We start from the raw sequence: 7,387 nt of genomic DNA on the forward strand, positions 1-7,387 counted from the left end.
CTAGAAAAATATAATAAACACAGTAGAACAAAATCACAAAAACAACAAAAAATAAGTTAGCTTGCTCTGTGGGTGGGAATCCCCATTCCATTCCTAGTGACATTGTGTGGTGGATGTGAGGCCTGGGCGGGGGCGGGGGGGATAGGGGCATGGAACCTGAGAAAAATTCGGGAAAGAAGGAGGAAGGGGGAAATGGTGAAAACTGAAATTGAGTACAGATCATGTATGTACCAACAAGGCCACAAACTCTGCTAGTCACCCGGGCCCCTAAGGGCTATGGATCTAAGAGGTTTTTGTTATTGTGTTTCTTCAGGGTCCAGGGAAAATTGGCCATGATGAGAAGTGGACCTCACAGCAACAGCTGGTCAAAGGCAAGGAAGAGTTTGTCTGCAGGTGTTGCTGCTCCCCCACTTTAAGAAATTTGCGTCTACTTTGCAGTTAAGCTGAGTTTCCCACTGCCAGAATGTGTAATCTGTGCTTATGGGGCCTCTGCAGTGGCTGCTGAGAAGATCTCTTATGCTCGTTATCTGGCAGCCATTTTCGCTAAGCTGGCAGCTTCCCATCAATTTAATGCCGAAAGAGGTTTTAAATGATTTTCAGCTAAATTTTACTAGTGTGTGATAGTAATTAAATTGTTTGATAATTTCTGCATTGAGTGGCATCACTTTTCTTTGTAATGGGTACGAATTTGAATCTTGTCCAATCGATTGCCCAGATAGCTGGCATAGACTAACCGATGCATAGAATTGCATTGGTTGCTGAATCATTTTCTGTCTATTCTTTGAGTCTTATTTTTCCTATTGCCTTTACTACAGCTGACATTCTTTTCTTCAGTGCCATTGGATCTTGAGCAGTCTTGAAAAATTCCACCATGTGATCTCAGGAATCATTTCTGTAATCAAGACCATAGTTTTTATGTATCAATCTTTCATATTGTAATTATCAGTTATTTCTCCTTTATCTTGATTGCATGTTTGTTCAAATTCAGACTTCAGAAACTGATAAATATATTAAATTTCTTTATCTTTGACTGTAGTAGTTAGTGCATAAATATAAATAACAGCCATACTAACTGAAATGTTTGTTTTTATTAGTAATGTGATGGTCATCCTCTTCAATTTGTCATTCCCAGGATTGTGGACTATGATTTTTCAATTCAAATTGGCCAAGACAAGTCCATTTTCATGAGGAAGCTATCCGCTTCTATAAAGATTTGTGGCCTCAGAAACCTTGTATAGAATTAGTATGAGACAATTCGAGTGAATTTATTTACGGGCTTGTTTTGTTTAATGCCAGTATATACATTTCCATGTGTCCATTTAATTTTTTAAACATTCATTGATTCACACTTTGTTCATTCGATGTCTATTTTTATATTAATGGATGTTGAAGCGATTCCTTCTCTTTTTGAAGTGTGCCACAACAGGAAAAGTAGGTCTCGAAAGCTTTACTTGCTCTTCATCGTTAAAGTTGACCCTACATTGAGGAAATAGATCTGACTCAGTGGTATTTGGAGTACTTCAGAACCTAAGGGGACCATCTTGTGGCATTATATAGTACAATACTCTGTTGTCATTTAGAAACATTTCAGAATCCTCCCTCTCACCCATGTGGACCGGTGTATCCTTCTTCGTTGCCTGATTTTGTCTGGATTTCAGCTAAAACATATTCATCATAGGTGTCCCTGCTGGATTGTTAATACTGGTCACATAACTTACATTGTCATAACAGTAGGCTAGATACTGCAGCATAACAAACTGACAGACAGGTGAGTGGTATGTTAAAACATATATGGTAATATTTATTCTCTTCCCATTCTTAATCTGAGTTATATTTTCTTTTAAGGACTGTCTAAATCTAGTCATTATATAATAACTTATAAATCAGTTGTCATTAAATGAGAGAAGAATATATTAGTGTAAGTGTAAACACTGAAAATGTTATATTTGATTTAATAAAATTATTCAGGAAATTTTATTTAGTTGATAGGGCAACAAGGAAAAATGAAAGATGAACAAAAGAGAGATCCATTTTAGAGATATTTGAAGAAGTGGCATTTTTAGAGCAAATTTTCTGCCACTACTTCAAAGAAAGGTAAATAACGTAATACTTTAGAATTTAATATTTCTGTTTGCTTGTTTAATTGAATCTCAAAAGTAGAAACTTCATACCCTATCATTTCCCTTTAGTTGTAGGTAATTTGAGTTTAATTTCCCACATTGTGATTGGAATTTTTCATTAATTTTATTTCAGTATTTTAAATAATTAAGAAATATCTTTACCAGCGAGGAACCTGGTGGCAGTGTGGTCTAGTCGTTGAACTGATAATCACAAGATTGTAGATTTAAACCCCTCAGCCACTTCAGTGGTGGTTGTCTGCCTCTTTAAGCATTTATACTCTCAGGAAAACTTTATAGGGCGGCTGTGAGTCAGAGTTGATGGGATGGCAGTGAATTTGGGTTATCTTTACTACTTATTAAGTAGAGATGACATGTTCTAATGATTATTAAACTGCTTTGAAAAATATTGACATATGTTAGATGAAATATAGGATGGTGTTTCAAAGCATGGAATCAGACGAGTTTAAAATATCCCTTGTGATATTATACTTATTTTCATTTTTCTTATTTCCCTTACTAAATTGTAAGTATGAAGCAATTGGGAACCTGATTTTTCTTACTATTGTGTTCTCAGCACTTAGCGCAAGACCTAAAGAGCCCTGGTGGTTCTATAGGTTAGGTGTTGTGCTGTTAATCACAAGGTTGGTGATTCAAACCCACCTCTGGAGAAAGTCAGTTACTATCATAAAGATACAGGGTAGTTATAAATCAGAATTGCCTTGATGGAAGTAGGTTTGTTTGTTTGTTTGTTTTGTTTTGCAGCACAGTGCCTAGCATATAGGATAGGATTAATAGATATATTTTTATTAAATGAACAAACAGATGAGTGAATGCAATGAAAAGTATCAATTATTTTCAAATGTCATTGACATCGTGTGGAAAATGCCAGTTAATTTGAATCAGATAGGTACAACAAATAGTTTGTGTTCAACATATTAAACTACAATTGGCTGTTTGAAAACAATCAGTGGTGAAATTGCCAAGAAAACATTGGGGAGCAGCACTGCTCTGTATTACATCTAGTTGTCATAAAATAGAATGAGCTCAATGGGCCTTTTTTTTAAAGATTATTCTAAAGGTTCAAACGCCTAGGGTAAGATAAAATTTAGTAAGATAAAGCCAAAATCTGTATGGTAAATAATTTCGGATTATTACTGAATGTAACAAAACTCAATTCAAACTAATTTAAGGATTATATTACCTGAATTCCAAGACATACTAAAATGTTCTAAAAATAAAAGCATTAACAATCAATACTCTTATTTTTAAAGCTATCTTGAATTGTATATTTATTATAGTACTCACATACACTATACTCCACCACTGCATATGCACTCACAATAGAGACCTGGAACCCCAACTTGTATCTGATTCTATTTGAAGAGGTTTTCTAAAGCACAAGGTGGAAATAAAATGACATATATGGTAAATAATACCGATATTCATTGATATCTGGTTCTCATTTTCTTTCAGACAGAAAGAAGACTGGATTACTCAGATGTGTTGTGAGATGTTGTCGTGATCAGTTACTTCTGACAAATGAAAAATGAAGGGAAGTGAGATGTATTTCCAAGTTGAGGCCATGAAAAGACTTGCATGCAATTTCTTAGAAGCTCTCTGGCTAAAGCCACGTGTTTGCAGTAATTCAATTATGAGACAGAACTTCACTCAGACTGATTTTTTTAAATAACAGTGTGTAGCAAAAGCATGTTTTTTCATTTGGGATAGGTAGTTGTAGCAAAAAGAGAACTTGTGTTGCATTGAATAGTCATTGGGTGCATCTGTAGCGGCAATAACTAGAATGTGAGTTCTTGGGGTGCTGGAGAGTAATGGGAGCGATATCAAGGATTACAAGAAGGAAGAAAATATTTTGAAAAAGATTGTGGCAATGTTTATACAAAACTTCTTGATATGACTGAACTATTGAAAGGTAAGGTATCTAGATTATGCTCTAAAAAATAGTGTGGCGGAAAAAAAGGCACTGATTGTGAGAGAGGACATTTGATAGTATAGTCTATTCTATGCCTAATCAATATGCCCTATATTCAGTTCAGCCCCTCTATTGTTCCTCTATTATAAGACTAGTAACAACAATGTCTATATATATATATATATATATATATATATATATATATATATATATATATATATATATATATATATATATATATATATATATATATACCACCAAAAGTGCTGCATAAATTGAACACTTACAAATCTATGGAAATTGTCCTGGTGATACAGTAATTTAACATGACTGCCAACTCATAGGTCATTGTATGAACCTGTGCTCTGCTGCAGAAAGATGTAGCAGGCTGCTTCTATAAAGAATTAGTCTTAGAGACCCTATGCGGTAAATCTGCCCTGCCATATAGGGTCACTATGAGTCAGAATCAATTAGATGGCAGTGAGTTTAGTCTTGGTTTTATTAAAGAGAAATATGTAAGTGTTATGGTAATTTCTTCCCTAAAGTTATTTTGTGTCAAAATCCTAAAATAGATTAATATGGTATGAAAATTACTGCTTGATATTTACTTTGACATTCTCAGCAATTTATATCCAAAGACCATTGTGATATTCTATATGGTATCTAAAGGAGTCCTGGTAGCTGCTACACACTGGGCTTCTAACTGCAAGAATAGCAATTTGAAGCCATCATCCACTCCATGAGAGAAATATGAGGCTTTCTGCTCCAATGAAGATTTACAGCCTGATTTATAATTTATAACAACAAGCGGAAGCTTCACACACTTCTTTAGCCAAAGTGTGATTTTTATTTAATCCACACTTAGTGCTACAGATGAGTTATAAAACTGAAAAAGGAATGCCTTTTAAAGTGTTATTAGTGCTTAATTAAGTTTTACTTGAAAGGAAGAACTTTTCTGCTGCAGCTGCTAACCAAAATTGATGTATATGAACAAATTAATAATTCCTAAATAATATACTAAAAGTGCTTCATGATTAATGTCATTTGTGGAACTTAAGAAGCTAGGAAAATGCACACATATCTAGTAGGAAGCTTGTACCATGATGTTATACAATTAGCGCATCTTGACTGTGGCCTCATATTGTTTATACTTTCAGAAGTTCATGTGAGAAGAAAGCATTCCATGTCAACTTAGCACTTTGTTGGTTGACATTACTTATTTAGAGAAGGTATTCATATAAACACTCACTTTGTCTCTTTCTTTAGTTTTATTTACTTTTCCGATCTTTCCATTTCTACATCCTTCCGTATTTGCTCGTATTCATTCTATTCCTCTCTCTCTTACATATATACATGGAACAAAAAAAGTGAACGGATTATTTATTTCCCCAAATTGTATCAATAAGAACAAAGAAGTCATGAGACAATATAAATGGCATAAAATTTTAAATCTCTCCTTTGTTTCATAGCTTAAGTATTTTTTTCAAATTTCAGTTCCTTTCCATTTGGAATGTTGCCAATTTCTGTTTCTTCTTCATATGCTTAACTTCACTGTACTTTTTGGCGCAGTATACTACGAGCCAAAGGATTTCATCCTATTTCATTATTTTCAGTTACATAATTTCTAGATTTAACCTCCAAATTTACTCGACATTGTGTAAAAAGAATATGAATACTTATGCACTTCCAAACACTTGTAGTTGCCATTTCTTTATGTTGTTACAATAGCTTCTGTGGTTATATTTCTCTGCTCATGCACTGCTAATTGTCCTTTATTTCCTATTTCTTACATTCACAAATGATTTTAAAATGCTACAATCTATTCTCTACACTTTGTTTCAATTTGGCAGTCATTACAATTAACCAAAGTTTTCTGTTTTAAATCTTGTTTTTTTTGAGATCTGTGTGAGAGCCCACCATTCCTTCAAGGGCATCTGACACCTTCCATCAGCCATTGCCCAGGACCTCCAATAAAATTCATATGGAAGTTCAAAATGCTTCAGTAAAACAAAATGAACCTACAAAACGAACAAACAAACAAAGAAAACCCACCAACACCAAGAACAAAAAGGTACAGCCTCGCCGCACTCACACAGGAGCAGTTTTACTCCTTCCTATACTCAAACTCTCACTGCCACCAATTCAATGCTGACTCATAGAGACACCCCCCCACACACACACATCGCCAGCCGTGGGTTTCTGAGATTATACTTGATTTTCTTCCATGGAACTGCTGGTGATTTTTGAACTGCTGACCATGAGGATCACAGCCAATGCTTAACCACTAGACTCCCATGACGCTTTCCTATTAGGGTCACTACAAATCAGGATGGATTCAAAGACAGGGAGTTCAGTTTTTGGTTTCATGGTGTCTCTATTTATAACTATAAACATTTCAAACCACGATATGAGAGGGGTTCCCTCATTCACATAGAAAAAAAAAAGATTTCTGATGCACACATGCATACCATGAAGTGTTATTTTTGTTCTGGACCTGTCTACCCTGACTGTGGCATGATGTTCGTGGACAACAATTGCAAGGTGTTCTGTAAATCCAAATGTCATAAAAACAAACAAAAAACTTTAAAAACAAGCACAGTCCTTGCAAGGTCAGGTGGATCAAGTCTTTCTGAAAAGCCACTGGTAAAGAGCTTACAGTTATGATTCATTTGAAGGCTTAAAAGGTAGAAATGAATCATTCAAGTGCCAGTGAAAGCTATAGAATAAAACCGTTGATGCAATGAAGAAAGTGGAAAAGATCAAGCAGAAACACCGAGCCACACTCATAATGAACAGGTTAAAGAAAAATAAAGAGCTACAGAAAGTCCAAGACATCAAAGTAATTAAACAAAATGACCCTCTTATGCAGGCAGCTTTGACAAGTCAAGTAACGCTTCTAGAGGACAAAACGGTAGACAGATCCCAAGAGGATGTGGATATGGCAGATGTTCCTTAAAACTTTTGGAGCCTGTAAACATTTCTATTTGTATATTTGAAAACTTTGGAGACTTGGAAGTTCTAAATGATTGGTTCATTTTTTGCATAAGCTCACTCGCATGAAAGTTGTTTAAAAAACATCTCGCCTATATTGCTAAGAAACATTAGCTATTACAGATGTTCAATTATATCTTAGTAAACCTTCACTTTTGTAAATCACAAAAATTCTTTTTATTACTACAGAAGTTAATTGTGGCTATAACTAGTCCATGTTTGAATAATGGTCATAAGCAGAATTCATGTGATGACCAAAATTTATGGCTAATGATATATAAAATAAAATCTTCTTTGTAATGAACAAAATTTTAAAAATCATTTCTTAAAATTCTACATCATTTGC

General features: G+C 34.5%; 1 pseudogene; it reads left to right on the forward strand.

The window, feature by feature from the left end:
- Positions 1-6,510: 6,510 nt before the first annotated feature.
- LOC142434861 (putative ribosome biogenesis protein RLP24 pseudogene) lies at positions 6,511-7,006 on the forward strand (annotated as a pseudogene).
- Positions 7,007-7,387: the final 381 nt, after the last annotated feature.

Source organism: Tenrec ecaudatus, chromosome X, assembly GCF_050624435.1.
Source record: "Tenrec ecaudatus isolate mTenEca1 chromosome X, mTenEca1.hap1, whole genome shotgun sequence".
In the NCBI taxonomy this organism is placed as follows: Eukaryota; Metazoa; Chordata; class Mammalia; order Afrosoricida; family Tenrecidae; genus Tenrec; species Tenrec ecaudatus.